This window comes from Coenobita brevimanus, chromosome 52, assembly GCF_032717465.1.
Source record: "Coenobita brevimanus isolate Jiangsu-jjx chromosome 52, ASM3271746v2, whole genome shotgun sequence".
Lineage (NCBI taxonomy): Eukaryota > Metazoa > Arthropoda > Malacostraca > Decapoda > Coenobitidae > Coenobita > Coenobita brevimanus.
In genome coordinates this window covers 39,964,957-39,982,977 of record NC_137005.1, presented here as the reverse complement: position 1 = coordinate 39,982,977, position 18,021 = coordinate 39,964,957, and the positions used below count along the sequence as shown (strand labels likewise).

The window sequence follows — 18,021 nt, the reverse complement described above, 5'->3', positions numbered from 1 at the left end:
CGGTGATGACTGTGGTGGTGGTAACGATGTTGGTGGTTGCAGATTATTGATGATGATGATAATGACCGTAGGGAAATTTACGACGATGATGGTGATCATGATGATGGTGATGATGACATAATGATGAAAAAAGATAGTTCTGCACAACCAGTGATATCTATGGTGCTTTTGATTTTGAATAGTGATGTAGCTTGATGATGATGATTACCCACCAGTAACGGTAATGACTCAGTGGTGATGATGATCATGTTAGTGAAAAAAAAACTTAGATCTTAGCTCATTGATGGAGTGTGTTAATAAGGTTCAATGGTCATGTAGACTGGTTTTGATAATGATGATGATAACGGTATGGTGATGGTTAAGACAATAATGACATAAAAAGGAGGCTTGTCCTGACGGCCTTGAACTGCTAACCTCTGGTAGAGACCCAGGCCGTTCGCCTCAGCTCAGTCACATCTCATGTTATTTTTCCATTTATGCAGCTTCGGGCAGACTATTGCAACTGGAGCGGTTGGGTATCGTCTACATTAACTCCTGCTCTATTGGGACTCGTAGCTGAATAAAACTGCCTTTAGGTAGCAAGAATGATATATAAATTACATCATCGTATTGAAGGGGTTGTAGTTCTGGATATAATGTAGTTTTGACATCGGTATATTCAGAGGCAGACAGACAGACAAACAGACATAGAGTAGGGGGTGAAGTAGTATCCAGAAATTTCAAATTGGAAAATACAATATTAATGAAAGCTATTTTATCAAAGTGCACAAAAAAAAAAAAAAAAAAAAATCACACTTCCAGTCATCATGTTTCCAACCATCTTTACTTTGTCTCACTGAAACATGGATAGGGAGAATTTGAGATATAAGAACAAATAAGTTGAGATTAAGCATGTTCGTTCGTCGATCGCGTGACCTGCTTCTCGCCATGAATCTGCGAAAGTCTTGAAGGAAATGGGCGAATTGGTGGGAAAATATGGAATTGACGCCAAGGAAGAAAAAAAAAACGGAGGAAATACAGCAGTAAAGTGGGGAGACCAAAAGCATAAGACAAATAAACAATGATAAAAGAAAGGAAAGGAGGAAAGGCACTGAAGTGCGTCGAACCGGTACACCTGTTCCAGGCCGCTCCACCTTACTTCATCTTTCCTCCTACTTTTCTTGTAGCTTGTGTTGCTGTAATATGCAGTAATGTCCAAGTCTAAGCAGCAGATGATGGTGGTGACAGTGATAATGACTGTGATGATGATGATTATGATGATAGTGGAGGTGATGATAATGGTGATGGAGGTGATAATGTTTAAGGCAGACTGTAAATATTGTAAGCTGTATGGATAATAATAATTATGGTCATGATAACAATGGTGGCTATCAGGATAATGATGATGGTGATACTGGTGACTGTGGTGGCAGGGTCAGTGATGAGGATGGTGGTGTAGGGTAGGTTGGTACTGATATTTAGATGATTTACCGGCAAATTTTGCTAAATTATCCCCAAATACTACCTAAGCTACAGTGTGGTCAAATCTCTACTTGCACTGGGAAAATGTTTACTTTCTGAAAAACAAACATTCACTTTATTCACAGAAAATCCTGTACATGGTTGCCATTACTTAAAAAACACACACGGATGCTTCTCTCCCACGCATGATGAAGAGACAGACAAATATGAACAGGCAGTGGAGAGAGAGAGAGAGAGAGAGAGAGAGAGAGAGAGAGAGAGAGAGAGAATGGTTAAGAATGGAGGACGAAACAAGGAAAATGGAAATGACTAAGAGAAAGAAGAGATGAGGAAAAAAGGGAGGAGATAGGACATAAGAATGAAGCGATAATAATAACCAAAGAAAAAATGAATAAATCATTAAAGAAATAAAGGTAAAAGAAACCACAATAAAATAAACAAAGAAAAAATAAGAAGGGAGATATCTGCGGCAAAGTTCAAACTTGTTAGGACTGTAGTTGAGTTGGAGGCCGCTGCACCTTACTTTATCTCGCCTACTCCCTCTAGATTGTGGTACTGTAAGAGTGTGCTGACTTTGATCTATTGTAGGTAATGGTGCTAGAGATTATCAGCATTATGGTTATGGTGATAGTGATTTAGCAGAGAATGAGTTTAACTAAATACATAATGATAGCGATCATGATGATGATGATGATGATGATGGTTGCAATGATTGTGGTAGTAAGCACTATGGTGATGTCTAATAAATTAGTTTTGATGATAATAATCTTGCTTCATCTTGCCTCTTTCCTCTCATATAGTATGTGATACTGTAATATAACTCAGAAAGAAGGGATGAAGACAGTAAGAAATGAGGAAAATTTATAAAATAAGGATGAATAACGGCACGACATTGTATTTTTTTAAATGAGTGAAATATTGAAAAAAACAAAAAACAAAAGCCAAAGACCACGAGACCGAAATGCAAAGGTAAAAAGGAAAAGTGAATGAAAAAGAGAAAGAAGAAAGGAATAAAAAAGAAGACCAAGAAGAAGGGAAGAAAAAGAATGAAGGAGAGAAGATGAAAAAACAAAAGGAGTATATCAGGCAAAATACGAAAGTAAATGAAGGAGAAAGGAAAGAAGAAAAAATGAATAAGGGAGTCAGTATGGACCTCATGGGGTGGGACTCCGGACACCTTTATCAGAGTCCCTGGTCGTTCCACCTTACTTCACCTTGGCTCCTTCTTCCCTTGTTGTTTTATTACAATAATACAGTGAAGAAAGTAGATAAAACATAATGAATGGAGAAAGAAACCAAAAGAAGAAAAAGATGGCTGGAATGAAAGGAAATGTCAAAAGGGGAACGGGAGGACTAAGTATAAGGAAGAGATGGGAAAGAAAGTACTGTAGAATGAGAGAAATAAATGGGACGAAATGAAATCAAAAGTGAAGAAGGAAAGAATATAGATAAGGTTGGAACGTGAAGCGTAAATGGTAAGGGCGTTAACTTGATACAAGTACACCTATAGTCCCAGGCAGGTCCATCTAACTTCATCTCGCATTCTGCCTCTCTTGTAGCATGTAGTGCTGAAATATGGAGGAGAATGAAAGAATAAAATCAATAAAGACAATCAGAGGGAAAAGAGGAAAAGAAAAAAAACATGAAAAGAAAGATATAAGAAAGACAGAGAGGAAAGAGAGCAAGAGTGTAAGGAATGAGAAGGAAGATGAAAAAAAGAAAAGAAAGGTGAACGAAGAAAATGGGGGACGTAAGAAACATAGGAAACAAATGAACGAAAAAGATATCGTAAGAAAAGTAAACGATGAAGACCCGTGAAGGTGTGACCTGGGTAGAGCTGCAGTAGAGCCCCAGGCCGCTGCATCTTAATTCATCTGGCCTCCTACCTCTCTTGTAGCTTGTGATGTTGTAATGTAGTGCTGGCTGTGATGTAATGTGCCTAATGTTGGTGGTGTTACAAGTACGATAATGATGATGGAGGTGGTGATGATGGCAGGGGAGATGTAGGTAAATTTTGATTGTGATAATCATAACTGTCTGGATTATAACTGTGATGATGATAGTGGTGCAAGTGGTGGGTAATGTGGTGGTGGTGATGGTGATAATAATGATGAACAAAATATTAGAGCTGATGATAACAACATCATTTCACCCCACCCCCTACCTCTATTAAATCCGATAATGCTGCAGTATAATAGAGAAAGAGAACAAGAGTGTTGTTGTTGTTGAACTACTAGTCTGTCTGGTCGAGCAGACCCACCAACCGCCAGCAAGCAAGAAGGAACACTGAACAATAATGAATTAAACTTAGAAAAAACACTGAAATATTACATAATACAATTTGGAGTGGAAAAAAAAGAGTATTAATAAACCAAGCAGGAATGGAAGGCATACAAGGTTAAGTAAATGAGAAGAGCGGATAAAAATGGTGGAAAGGGGAAGGAATTAAAAAAAAAAAGTAAATGAATGGGAAACGAGGAATGAATAGGAGGGAAAAAAGGAGGACATGAAACAAGGGACAATATAAGGGAAAGGAAAGAAGGAAGCATTAAGAAAATGGAAGAAAAAAGAAAAAAAGAAAAGGAACCTAGGAAGTAAGACGGATTGAACTCCAGACACCTTCATTTGTGTCCCAGGTAGCTCCACCCTGCTTCACTTTGGTCCCTAGTGGCTCCACCCTGCTTCACTTTGGCCCCTACTGGCTCCACCCTGCTTCACTTTGGCCCCTACTGGCTCCACCCTGCTTCACTTTGGCCCCTACTGGCTCCACCCTGCTTCACTTTGGCCCCTACTGGCTCCACCCTGCTTCACTTTGGCCCCTACTGGCTCCACCCTGCTTCACTTTGGCCCCTACTGGCTCCACCCTGCTTCACTTTGGTTTCTATTTCTCATGTTGCTTTTTTGTTGTAATATAGTGATCAAAGACAGTAAAGTGGAACAAGGAAATGGAGTAAAAAACTAGAAATGAGAAGGGAAGAAAGCAAACGAGACAATATGAACGAAATGAAAATCTGTCTATCTATATACCTAGGCTGCTTCCCCCAAGGAAACGGACGTAGCCGAGACAGGACGACACACTCCCCATTTACTCATCCATTCAAACACATTCATTCGCATCTTAGCCCCAAAGGGGAGAAGGGACAGATCCTCACGGCACCACACCGCACGAGGGTCAACTGTGCAGTGCAATCAGTGACATCTGCAGCAGGGCCCGACAGCAGAGCTGGTTTACCGCTGCCACATCATAATAGAACCATCACCTTACCCGCGCCTGACCTGATCAGCTGATCAGACCAAATGCGCACAGCCACTCTTCCTTGCTCAACAGACATCCCTCTCGCATCCAATGCTCTCTTCATATTGTCCATCCATCCTATTCGTGGTCTCCTTCTCAGCCTTACACCTCTCACATCAGATCTAGTTATCTTTTTCACCAATCGCTCATTATCCATTCTCTCCATATGCCCAAACCATCGCAACACCCTCTGCTCAACTCTACCAGCCATCTCCCGAACAACTCCAGTTCTCCTTTGCACTTCATCATTTCTCACTCGATACATACGCGTCACTCCACACATACTCCTCAGACACCTCATCTCCATTACATTCAAACTTTTCCTCTGTGTTACACCCATTTTCCAGGTTTCAGCCCCATATAACGCAGTCATATAAGGCAGTTGTGAGGAGTAGACTGTAGCACCAGTCGAGCAGGGCAGTACTCCCGAGGTGGATGGAAAGCTGATGACAGGGAGTGCTGGAGCTCCCGTTTCATCAGCCCTCAGGACTAGTTCCTGACCATCCCCCTTTGCTGAACTTTTTCAGTGTCTCAGTTACACAGAGAGTAGGCCAGCATGCTCTCCAGTACAAATTTCTCTAACTGTCTTCAACAAACTACATGCACAGTACACACTACACTTCCTATTCAAAATTTACCAAAATGGCGTCGTCTTATCAAGCCTCGGAGTCCCCAGGGGGGGGGACCATAAATGCCCCCACCATCTGCCCATCTCCGGGTGACGACTCAAGGTGCCTGGAACCACGGTCTGACTCTCTTCTTCTTCATTTCTGCAACATTCGTGGCCTTTCCTCTAACTTTCGCTCTGTTGAGCACCACCTCTCCTCCTCTAAACCTCACCTTCTTTTTCTAACGGAGACTCAGCTGTCTGAGGCAACTGACAGCAAACCCTTTTCTGTATCCTCCTACTTTCTCTATACTCATTTTAAAGCCAAAGGTGGCTGTTGTGTATATATACGCAACGACTTATCTTGCTCTCGTGTTCCTGAACTTGATTCTTCTGAATTCTCCACACTCTGGCTTCGGCTTTCCTGTCATTCTCTGACTAAATATATCTGTGCTGTTTACTTATCCCCTAATTCTACTGACTATCAAAAATTCTTCAACTATCTTACTTCTACGATGGAACACATTCTATCCATTTCTCCTTTCTCTGAAATCTCCATTCTTGGAGATTTCAATGTTCACCACCACCTTTGGCTCTCCTCTAATTTCACGGATCCACCTGGTGAACAAGCCTACATCTTTTCTATCCTTAATGACCTAGAGCAGCTTGTACAGCACACTACACGTATCCCTGACCGCCTTGGAGAGAGCTCCAACATACTTGACCTCTTCCTCACAACTAATCCTTCTGCTTACTCTGTTAATCTTTTCTCTCCGTTGGGCTCCTCCGATCACAACCTTATTACCTTAACCTGTCCTATCACTCCGGTACGGCCTGTGAACCCTCCAGTGAAACGTCGTCTGTGGCATTTTGGAGCCACGGACTGGGAGGCCCTCAGGCAGTACTTCTTTGATTTTCCCTGGAATGATTATTGCTTCCGTGGCCGGGAGCCATCTGAGTGTGCCTTATGACATTACGGAGGTTATTCTCTCGGGCATGGAAGCATACATTCCTTTCTCATATCCTTTGACTAATGCAAGAAAGCCTTGGTTTAATCACGCTTGTTCTAATGCTGTCCGCAACAAGGAGAGGGCCTACAAAAGGTACCGGAGCCAACCCACCCCTGAATCACATCATCTTTACGTTTCTGCCCGGAATCATGCTAAGTCTGTTCTTCGCTCTACCAAAAATAATTTCATCCATACTAAATGCTCTCAACTCTCCGACTCGAATTCTTCCCGCTCCTTCTGGCATCTTGCCAAAAATCTTTCTAACAACTTTACCTCATCATCCTTCCCTCCTCTTTTCTACTCTGATGGTTCTGTAGCTATTTCTTTTTCTGATAAAGCAGACTTTCGCACAGACTTACTCCTCCAATTCTACCATAGATGATTCCGGTGCTGTTCCTCCATCACTTCCCCCTCTGACTTCCATGGCTGACATTAAAATTTCTTCAGTTGATGTATTTTCTGCCATCACTGGCCTCAGTACTAACAAGGCATATGGGCCTGATGGGGTCCCTCCTGTTGTTCTCAAGAACTGTGCTTCTGTGCTTACACCCTGCCTAGGCAAACTCTTTCGCCTTTGTCTGTCAACTTGTACCTTTCCTTCTTGCTGGAAGTTTGCTCTCATTCAGCCAGTCCCAAAGAAGGGTGACCACTCCCAACCCTCCAACTATCGTCCAATTGCTTTAACGTCCTTTATTTCAAAAGTTTTCGAGTCAATTCTTAATAGAAAAATTTAAAGGCATCTTTCCTATCACAACCTTCTTTCCGATCGTCAGTATGGGTTCCGTCAGGACGCCCACTGGCTTGATCTTCTCACCTACCTTTCAGACTCCTGGTCATCCTCCTTTCGGGACTTTAAGAAAGCTTTGCCATTGCACTTGACATCTCAAAGGCTTTCGATCGAGTCTGGCATAAATCTTTAATTTCCAAACTGCCCTCCTACGGTTTCTATCCTTCTATCTGTGCCTTCATCGCTAGCTTCCTTTCTGGTCGTTCTATAGCCGCTGTTGTAGACGGCCATCGTTCTTCTCCTAGAACTATCAACAGTGGTGTTCCTCAGGGCTCTGTCCTATCACCAACTCTCTTCCTTTTATTCATCAATGATCTTCTAAGCTGTACATCTAACCCTATCCACTCATACGCTGACGACTCCACCCTTCACCTTTCTATTCGGTTCCCGCAACGCCCATCTCGACAGTTACTTCAACAAGCAAGGGATGAGGCTGTGGCACACCTAATGTCTGATTTGGCTCGTATCTCGGACTGGGGTAAAAATACTATGGTTGTCTTTAATGCATCTAAGACTCAGTTCTTACACCTATCAACCCGACAAAATCTTCCACAGGTATACCCACTAATGTTTAATAATATTCAGCTTAATCCTGCATCATCCTTGAACATGCTTGGGGTTTCATTTACTCGGGACTTATCTTGGAAAGATCATATTACATCTCTTGTAAAATCTGCTTCCAAGAGATTGGGTGTGCTAAGCCAACTCCGCTCTTTCTTTACCCCTGCACAATTGTTGACTCTATATAGGGGTTTTATCCGCCCCTGTGTGGAGTACAACTCTCATGTGTGGGAAGGCTCCCCACATACAGCTCTTCTCAATAGGGTGGAGTCAAAGGCTTTTCGTCTCATTAACTCTCCTCCTCTTACTGACTCCCTTCAACCTCTGTCTCTTCGCCGCACTGTTGCATCTTTATCTCTTTTCTATCGCTACTTTAATGATCACTGCTCCTCTGAACTGTCTGCTTGCATTCCTCCACCTCTACGACGGGCGCGTAGCACCCGTATGGCAGCAAACTCTCATATTTTTTCTGTCCAACTCTCTAATGCAAGAGTTAACCGTTACTCCCAGTCTTTCATTTATGCAACAGGTCAGGTCTGGAACTGTCTCCCTCTGTCTGTATTTCCTGCTGCCTATGATCTCCAGTCTTTCAAACGCAGTGTGTCCAGGCATCTCAAAATAATTGGATCTTGAATTTGGCTCTCTATTGTATTTTGTTTTTCTCTTGGAGGGAACTGTTACTGCAGGCTCATGGCCTTTGGTTCCTTCTTCCTCGCATTAAAAAAAAAAAAAAAAAAAAAAAACACCCTCCTAAAGCCTTCTCTTTACATCCATTCTAAGCGAACGACATCTTAACACTTTTTTCATTCCTCCCAGCATCTTTCCTACTTCATTCATTCAAAACTTCACTTCTGCATCTATTCTTCCATCCACAGCAACATGTGACCCTAAATACTTAAAACACTCTACCTCCTCAAGCAACTCACCATTCAAATCTATATTGATCCTTCTACCATTTACCGACCTCGCACGCTTTATCACTTTACTCTTATTCTCATTTGCTTTCAATTTCCTCCTTTCACACACCCTTCCAAACTCCTCTACCAACTGTCTCAATCTCTCCTCTGAATCAGCCACCAGTGCAGTATCATCTGCAAACAGCAGCTGCTTCAGATTCCACTCTCCACCACCAACATTCACCAGACTCAGACCTCCACCTAAAATTCTTGCTTCACCTCCCTTACAACACCATCCATATAAATATTAAACAACCAAGGCGACATCACACATACCTGTCGCGGCCCCACTCTCACGGGAAACCAATCACTCACAGAAAAACATGAAAGGAAAGGGCAAACATAAAGGAAAGGGGAAACCAAAGAAGAGAAGTGAGAAAACAGGAGGAAAGGAAGACGAGAATGATGAAAAATGTGAAATATAGGCCAAGGATAGAAAGTAATGTGGTAAAAAATAAAAGAGGTATAAATGGAACAGGTGTTATCTGAGTACACCTGTAGCAGTGTCCCAGGCCTCTCCACCTTGCTTCATCTCGCCTCCTACCTCTTGTACCTTGTGATGCTGTAATATCGACAAGAAAAACAAGAAATATAGGTAAAGGGAACAAAAAAGGTTGAAAAAAAAAAAGAAGAGAATGGTGAAAGTATAGAAACGAGGAAAATCGAAATGACTAAAGTAAAAGAGAAACAACTAAACAAGGAACTAAGAAAAGGAGAAATAAAAAGAAAATTAGATAATTCAAAAGCAGAGTAAGAAAAATAGACTAATGAAAATAAACACGTGAAACAGGATACATAAAGGTGTGATGTGGAAGTGTAAACAGGGATGATGGGCTATGACCTTCTGATCACCTGATAAAATTTTGGGCCAAATTGGGCCAAGGCCCAGGCTGTAGACCCCCAAAATATAAAATGTAAAAACAGTTTTTTCGCCATTACTCCTTTCAAATTCGTCATATGGACATGAAACCAAAACCTAGAGGTGCATCTTTCAAAATTGCATAATATAACACGTCTCATTACAACAGGAGGGTCACTCCCCAGTTAGCGGTAAGGGGGTCAGTGTCAGGTGGGTCGGGACTAAAATTTCAAATAGGCATAAAATCGTCCATTTTGGCCACAGTATAGAGTGGAAAAAGAAGGAAAAGAGAGAAAGAAAAAGAACGAGAAAGAAAAAACGAGGAAGAAAGAAATGAATTGAGACAACAGGAAAGAAAAGAAAGAAAAGAGAGGGAAGATGGAAGTGCCAAAGAGGAGTAGAAAAAGGAAAACATGAAGGAAACTGAGAAAGACAGGGATAATAAGAAGGAGGAGAATGAAACAAAGCAAGAAATGAAGGAAAAAGAAAAAAAATGAAAATGATGCCGCTCCACCCTATTTCATCTTACCTCTTACCTTTCACGTTGCGTATGGTGTTAGTGGAGAAAGCAAGGACGAAGGAAAACGAGAGATGAAGGAATGTTAAAAAAAAATATGGGAAGAAAGATATGAGAGAGTAATAAAAAAGAACAATGGAATGAAAAAGAATGAAAAGGGGAGGAATAAGTATGGAAGAAGGAAAAGGAGAAACGAAAAAATAAATAGAAAAAGTAGACAAGGAAGGGAAGAGGGAAAGGAAGAAAAAGTGACGTTGGTGGAGATAAGGGTGAAGGTTTGAACTCAGTCCAGGTGTAGTAGAGTCCCAGGCCGCTGCACCTTACTTCATCTCGCCTCCTACCTCTCTTGTAGCTTGTGATGCTGTAATATAGTGGTGGCTGTGATCTAACGTACCTAATGCTGGTAATTGTGATGATGGTGATGATGAATGTGATAATGTGATGATAGTGATGTAGGTTGCAACTGTGGATAATGATGAAGATATTGATTACTATGATGATGATAATGAAGGTGATGGAAATGATGATGGTGATATGAAGTAGGGTACTACCGTATGATGTTGATGAATATAATGATCGTGAAATAGGCATTGCTGGGTACATTGTTAACTGTGTGAATACTGATGATGATGATGGTGGTGGTGGTGGTGGTGTTTGCAGTGGTGATATGCAATACGTTATTATGATGTTGATGGAAATGATGGTGATGAGGACGCTGATGTACGCTACGGATGATGAGCATATAAAAAACGAATAATAGGAGGAAGAAAAATGTCATAAACTGGAAAAACACGAATGAAGAAATACTGAGAAGAATAAGGAATGTAATCGGAAAAAGAAAAAGATAATAAGGTTGACAAAAACAGGAGTATTATCTGAACAAGGTGGAACTCAAGACACCTTTGTTAGAATCTCAGGCCGCACCGCCTTAATATCACCGTGGCTCCCACCTCCCTGGTAGTATTATCGCTGTGATACAAGAAAGAAAGACAAGAAGCAAGAAAAACATTATAAAGAAAAAGAAACAAAAGGGAGGAAAAGAAGAAAGAGAAAGAGAGAACAAAAAAGGGAAAAGAATGCAGCGAAAAATGAAATTTGAGACTGACAGATGAAAAGAAGTTCAAAGAAGAATGACAATTTAAGGGAGTGAGAAGTCGATTTTAGGTCAAATTAACGCCAGTTCGATGACGCGCGCGCGCGCGTGTGCGTGTGTGTGTGTGTGTGTGTGTGTGTGTGTGTGTGTGTGTGTGTGTGTGTGTGTGTGAACAGAATAACTAAATTCGATTTTAATAAACAGGTTGACGGGTTGTGGGTCAGCGAATGAGGAGGTTTAGTTTTTGAAAACAACAGGTCAGAGGTCAAGATTACAGGGCTGGGTCAAACACTGACCTAGCAAACTCAATTTGGGCAAGCTTGATGTAGTTTTAACCAAACATGGAAGGGATAATCATTAGGCATGAATGATATGTTTCATTTTTGAGAAAAATAAGCAACAGGTGAAAGACACAGGTCAATGTTACATGTGTTTGTTATTGACAACTAAATACCCTATACAAATTGTTCCGTTTTTAACCAGTCTTAGTTAATGACTAAAGGTAATAGAAGCAGTAAATATCTTGTTTTTAGGGACAATAGAATCGTATAAGTTCAAGGTCACAGGGCAAGGCCAACGTAAATATTTTGCTCGATTAAAACAAACTTTGTGGAATGGTTGTGGCTAAGGCATGAATAAAAGGATTCAATCCTGAGCACAAACAGTCAAAGGCCCCAGGAAGAGGTCAAAATTCATTTTCACAGGGATAGGTCAAAAGCCAAGGTTATAAGGCAAGGTTAACACAAACATTATTCATATAATTTGACTGAAAGTTGTTAGAAAGGTTAAAGACTAGACAACAGTGAAGTACAGTAAGTTTATTTGGAGAGTAATCTATCGAAAATGAAGGTCACAGGACCGTATCATATATTCAGGCCAAAGACCAGTTGATGGTAGAGGGTGTTGCAGGGTTAAAGTGCTCTCTTCATTACATTCTTGACACCCTCAGACAATTTTGTGTAGTTTAGGAGCAACTTTCCCAGCCAGAGGGGTTAGATAAAGCTTTCATTAAACCATTCACTACATGAGGCCTGCCGCAAGATTAAAATATAATCGTCTGGATGCAGAAGGAATGAAAATGATACGTCATTTGATGCAAGGTTATAGTAGCCTATGACTGAAACGTACAATTGATGGAAATAAATAGACAAAAAGGTAAGTACGTAAACAAGGAGAGTGGTAGATAGATAAACAGATATTTATAGGAATGAGACCAGCAGACAGAAGCCCGGCCAATTCTACAGTGACCCTTCTCACAAACTGGACAGCAGAACACAGTCACCTCCCCACACCTCACCATAAACAGCACTCCCCTACCACACACACACACACACACACACACACACACACACACACACACACACACACACACACACACACACACACACACACACACACACACACACACACACACACAAAATCCTTGGTATAACATACAATTCAGCAATGTCATTTAAATAACATATCACAAACATTAAAAATAAAATAACACCAAGACTCAATGCTTTGAGGTTACTTGCCCATACAACATTCGGACACAACAAAGAAACCACCACCACAGTATACAAACAATACATACGTTCAGTGATGAATTATGCAATCCCTGCCTGGGTTTCTAACCTCACCAAAACACACTACAACACTCTACAGGCCATATAGAACAAGGCCCTAAAAATAATCACAGGCTTCACAGCTACTACACCCACAGACCACCTACATCAAGAAACCAAAGTCCTCAAAGTCAAGGATCACCTAGACATGAGAGGTACCCTGTTTCTTGCTGCAGCCTCCACAAACTCACAACATCCACTATATTCCATGGCGGCACATCCACCCACACCAAGGAACATGAACAGAACACCCAGCACACGATACCATACACAAATACTGTCATCTCTCCCCCCTCGCCCACCTCAGACCAGCTTCCAGAAGCATATCCACACTTAGATCACTCGCCGCTCCATTCAGTCACTTAAAGACAACACACAGCTGCATACACGGCCTCCTGACATCCACCCTTCTGAATCCTATCTTCCTCGTGAGGACAGGGTCCATCTGGCCAGGCTGAGATGTGGGCACCATCCAGCCCTCTTAAGCTACCAGAGGAGGCTGGATGACTCCGTCGCTGATGCCTGTCCAGGATGCAACACAGCACCCCATACTATTAAGCACATTTTGGAAGACTGCATTCCACACAATCACCTACGCCAAAAACACAACATACACTCTTTGAGAGTTCTATGGGAAAGCCCGGTCTCGGCCATGGCCTTCCTAAGGGATTCGGGGCTGTTCGGCCAGACTGCCTAGGGAACAACAACAACAACTACTACCACTACTACCCCGGCCAATCAGTGACGAGCAGCAAGTCGATCTGTGTCGGCCCTCCTCGCCTCCTGCTTACCATTCGCCCATCATGTCTCATAATTCGCTTTTTCTCATCACAGTCTTATTTTTTACTTTTTTTATGCTACACACACACACACACACACACACACACACACACACACACACGGAAAACAAAGAAAACGGAATCCAGCTCTGTTATCGCGTGCTCTGGTCTAATAAGACATACGGTAAGACTGTTTAAGCTGAGTAAAACTGTCCGTCGTAAAATGAAAATGTACTTTTCGATAAATTCCTTAGTTACGATAAAATGGTAAATCGTGTTTTTTTCTCCTCGGTTCCTGTGTACCCTCGTAAAATCCTGTGTGGGCAGCACAAGTATAATGCCAGGCAGGTAATTTGCCAGCATAGGATACTTTGCAGCACTTTTGTAGACACTAATTGACATATTGCACCTTGGTATTAACCACATAGTTTGCATCAGCAGGATTCCAAAGAATATTGACACTCTTAGGCTCCTTTACTAACCTTTATGTGAACTAAAACGTATAGCGTTAGCTGGAATGTAATAACAGACAGGATGCGTCCACGATAGTGTTAGGTGAACTAAAACGTATAGCGTTAGCTGGAATGTAATAACAGACAGGATGCGTCCACGATAGTGTTAGGTGAACTAAAACGTATAGCGTTAGCTGGAATGTAATAACAGACAGGATGCGTCCACGATAGTGTTAGGTGAACTAAAACGTATAGCGTTAGCTGGAATGTAATAACAGACAGGATGCGTCCACGATAGTGTCAGGTGAACTAAAACGTATAGCGTTAGCTGGAATGTAATAAGAGACAGGATGCGTCCACGATAGTGTTAGGTGAACTAAAACGTATAGCGTTAGCTGGAATGTAATAACAGACAGGATGCGTCCACGATAGTGTTAGGTGAACTAAAACGTATAGCGTTAGCTGGAATGTAATAACAGACAGGATGCGTCCACGATAGTGTTAGGTGAACTAAAACGTATAGCGTTAGCTGGAATGTAATAACAGACAGGATGCGTCCACGATAGTGTTAGGTGAACTAAAACGTATAGCGTTAGCTGGAATGTAATAACAGACAGGATGCGTCCACGATAGTGTTAGGTGAACTAAAACGTATAGCGTTAGCTGGAATGTAATAACAGACAGGATGCGTCCACGATAGTGTTAGGTGAACTAAAACGTATAGCGTTAGCTGGAATGTAATAACAGACAGGATGCGTCCACGATAGTGTTAGGTGAACTAAAACGTATAGCGTTAGCTGGAATGTAATAACAGACAGGATGCGTCCACGATAGTGTTAGGTGAACTAAAACGTATAGCGTTAGCTGGAATGTAATAACAGACAGGATGCGTCCACGATAGTGTTAGGTGAACTAAACTAAAACGTATAGCGTTAGCTGGAATGTAATAACAGACAGGATGCGTCCACGATAGTGTTAGGTGAACTAAAACGTATAGCGTTAGCTGGAATGTAATAACAGACAGGATGCGTCCACGATAGTGTTAGGTGAACTAAAACGTATAGCGTTAGCTGGAATGTAATAACAGACAGGATGCGTCCACGATAGTGTTAGGTGAACTAAAACGTATAGCGTTAGCTGGAATGTAATAACAGACAGGATGCGTCCACGATAGTGTTAGGTGAACTAAAACGTATAGCGTTAGCTGGAATGTAATAACAGACAGGATGCGTCCACGATAGTGTTAGGTGAACTAAAACGTATAGCGTTAGCTGGAATGTAATAACAGACAGGATGCGTCCACGATAGTGTTAGGTGAACTAAAACGTATAGCGTTAGCTGGAATGTAATAACAGACAGGATGCGTCCACGATAGTGTTAGGTGAACTAAAACGTATAGCGTTAGCTGGAATGTAATAACAGACAGGATGCGTCCACGATAGTGTTAGGTGAACTAAAACGTATAGCGTTAGCTGGAATGTAATAACAGACAGGATGCGTCCACGATAGTGTTAGGTGAACTAAAACGTATAGCGTTAGCTGGAATGTAATAACAGACAGGATGCGTCCACGATAGTGTTAGGTGAACTAAAACGTATAGCGTTAGCTGGAATGTAATAACAGACAGGATGCGTCCACGATAGTGTTAGGTGAACTAAAACGTATAGCGTTAGCTGGAATGTAATAACAGACAGGATGCGTCCACGATAGTGTTAGGTGAACTAAAACGTATAGCGTTAGCTGGAATGTAATAACAGACAGGATGCGTCCACGAGAGGGTTAAAGTATTTTAAACAATATAGATAGCTGAGGAAAAAATGTTATGGATTGTGGCAAGCCAAAACGAATACAGGGCAGAGTGTAAGCATTTAATGGTATTTTGTTAGGCATGTGAGGCATTCTATCGCCTTAGTCTTTGAGAGCGTTCAGATGCGGGAGCATCTCCAGGAGCATCTGGGTCACACAAGGCTTTGCACACACGTGATTCATTCAGCGAAGCTCCATATGATGTGTCTCTGTAGCTTACAAAATAGGATAAACCAAAGAACAATAACAGTTTGAAATGAAATAAAGCATTGCATTAAAAGATTCCATCAGTGAGTATGAACCCAGACAGTGACCTGCGTGGCAGGTCAGCCTTCCCGCCCAGCCATGGGAGTGAGAAAGTGGAAGGATGCAAGTAACGGAGTGTAGGAAATAACATTTTCGTTACAACTTAGCGTCGAATTTTGCCTGATGTCAGATGCTCAAATTCAAAGAGACATCAACTGAATTAGAAATTCTCAAGTCAGTCATGGTAAATGATCTGACAGAAATTAATGAACTTCGTACTTTATTCCAGTCAGAGACGACATCAATGTAAGTGAAACACAGTTCATTGCCTGAGCTCTAGATCCATCCCGTCCATGTAACTTTATATAGCACCATCCCCCACTGCACACACACACACACACACACACACACACACACACACACACACACACACACTAACAAAACATTTATGCCTAGTGCGTGCGTGAATGCAGTAAAATCTGTTGTACTGCAACTCGGAATCCAGTCATAACAATATGGCATTGCTTCCTTTCCACTATGTGTATTTGTACCATTCAATATCATCAGAATTACTGTCATTATCAGGACCAGCTTGAAACAGCACACGAAGACCTCGCCTATCTGTCTCCATTCTGATTTATTGGTTGTAAGCCTGTTCCATTTAGACCCAAAATTTCTCTCAATGTCTTATTTCCATCTTGTTCTCTGCATCTTCCTCTGACTCCACCTCTGGGTTGCAACTTCGTTACTCTGACTGTCCATCTTCTTGTTGGTGTGTGTGTGTGTGTGTGTGTGTGTTTGTGTGTGTGTGTGTGTGTTAGTGTGTGTGTGTGTGTGTGTGTGTGTGTGTGTGTGTGTGTGTGTGTGTGTGTGTGTGTGTGTGTGTTATAATTGCAATGATATTATCCTCTTCTTTCATTTTTCCTTTATCCAAGAACTTCGCTGTAAGAGATACCTAATCTAATCATTTCTATTCCGTTTTGAGTACCGATGTTTTTACGTGCATAGGAGTTTATTAGACATATGGTTTCCAATTTAGGAGTTGCAGAAGCAATGGATCATTGAATACACAGTGTACTTTTCTCTTGAGACATACTGACAAGGTCCTGTCCTACTTAAGAAGTTCACCAGTGTCCTATATCCCATCCTTGTATGTGTGTGTGTGTGTGTGTGTGTGTGTGTGTGTGTGTGTGTGTGTGTGTGTGTGTGTGTGTGTGTGTGTGTGTGTGTGTGTGTGTGTGTGTGTGTGTGTGTGTGTGTGTGTGAATTCGTTGTCATTCTTTGGTATTGTGTGATCTGTCTGTTCTAAGGCCCGTATTCTCGTCGGTTAAGGAAGCTCACTGCCATCTTTCGCTCAGTTATATATTTTGCCTATTACACCGTACTGTCCTATTCCATGCTACATAAATCCTTCAAACATCGGCATACTCTCTTTAAATAAATGGATATTAAAAACGGCCATACCACGTTGAGTACACCGCTTCCCGTCCGATCAGCGAAGTTAAGCAACGTTGGGTCTGGTTAGTACTTGGATGGGTGACCGCCTGGGAACACCAGATGCTGTTGGCATCCCTACGTGTCAAGTGGGGTTGGTGGAGGATTAGTGCCCCTCCCTGTAAAACAACTCTAAGCCGTTGGCCACCCCGTTTGGGATACATGGCGTCTGGCAATGAATGAATGAATATTAAAAAGACACATCCATAATAAATCGCTAAGGAAGAGGTGTTAAGGAGCTTCCTTACCAGACGAGAATAGGGACCTAAGTGTATGTGTACTGCACAGGTTATGCCTCAGTCACTTCAATATACTGGCAGTTTTCAGTTTAAGTAGGCTATCAGTACACGACTTAAAACAACTTAATGAAGGGCATCTAGTTGTGACGGCTTTCATTAAGTCTATACCTGAATTCTTCAGTTATAAAGCCTCTCCTCAGCCAGATATACCTGTGTGGAGATAGCAAGAACAAAATATAAAGTACGACG

The 18,021-nt window shown here is 41.8% G+C and overlaps 1 non-coding gene across 1 annotated transcript; it reads left to right on the top strand.

Annotated features, from left to right (window-relative positions):
- The first annotated feature begins 17,489 nt into the window (after positions 1 to 17,489).
- On the top strand, positions 17,490 to 17,608 carry LOC145400573 (5S ribosomal RNA). Its single transcript, XR_013897457.1, has one exon. It is a non-coding gene; the product is annotated as a 5S ribosomal RNA (ribosomal RNA).
- The last annotated feature ends 413 nt before the right edge of the window (positions 17,609 to 18,021 follow it).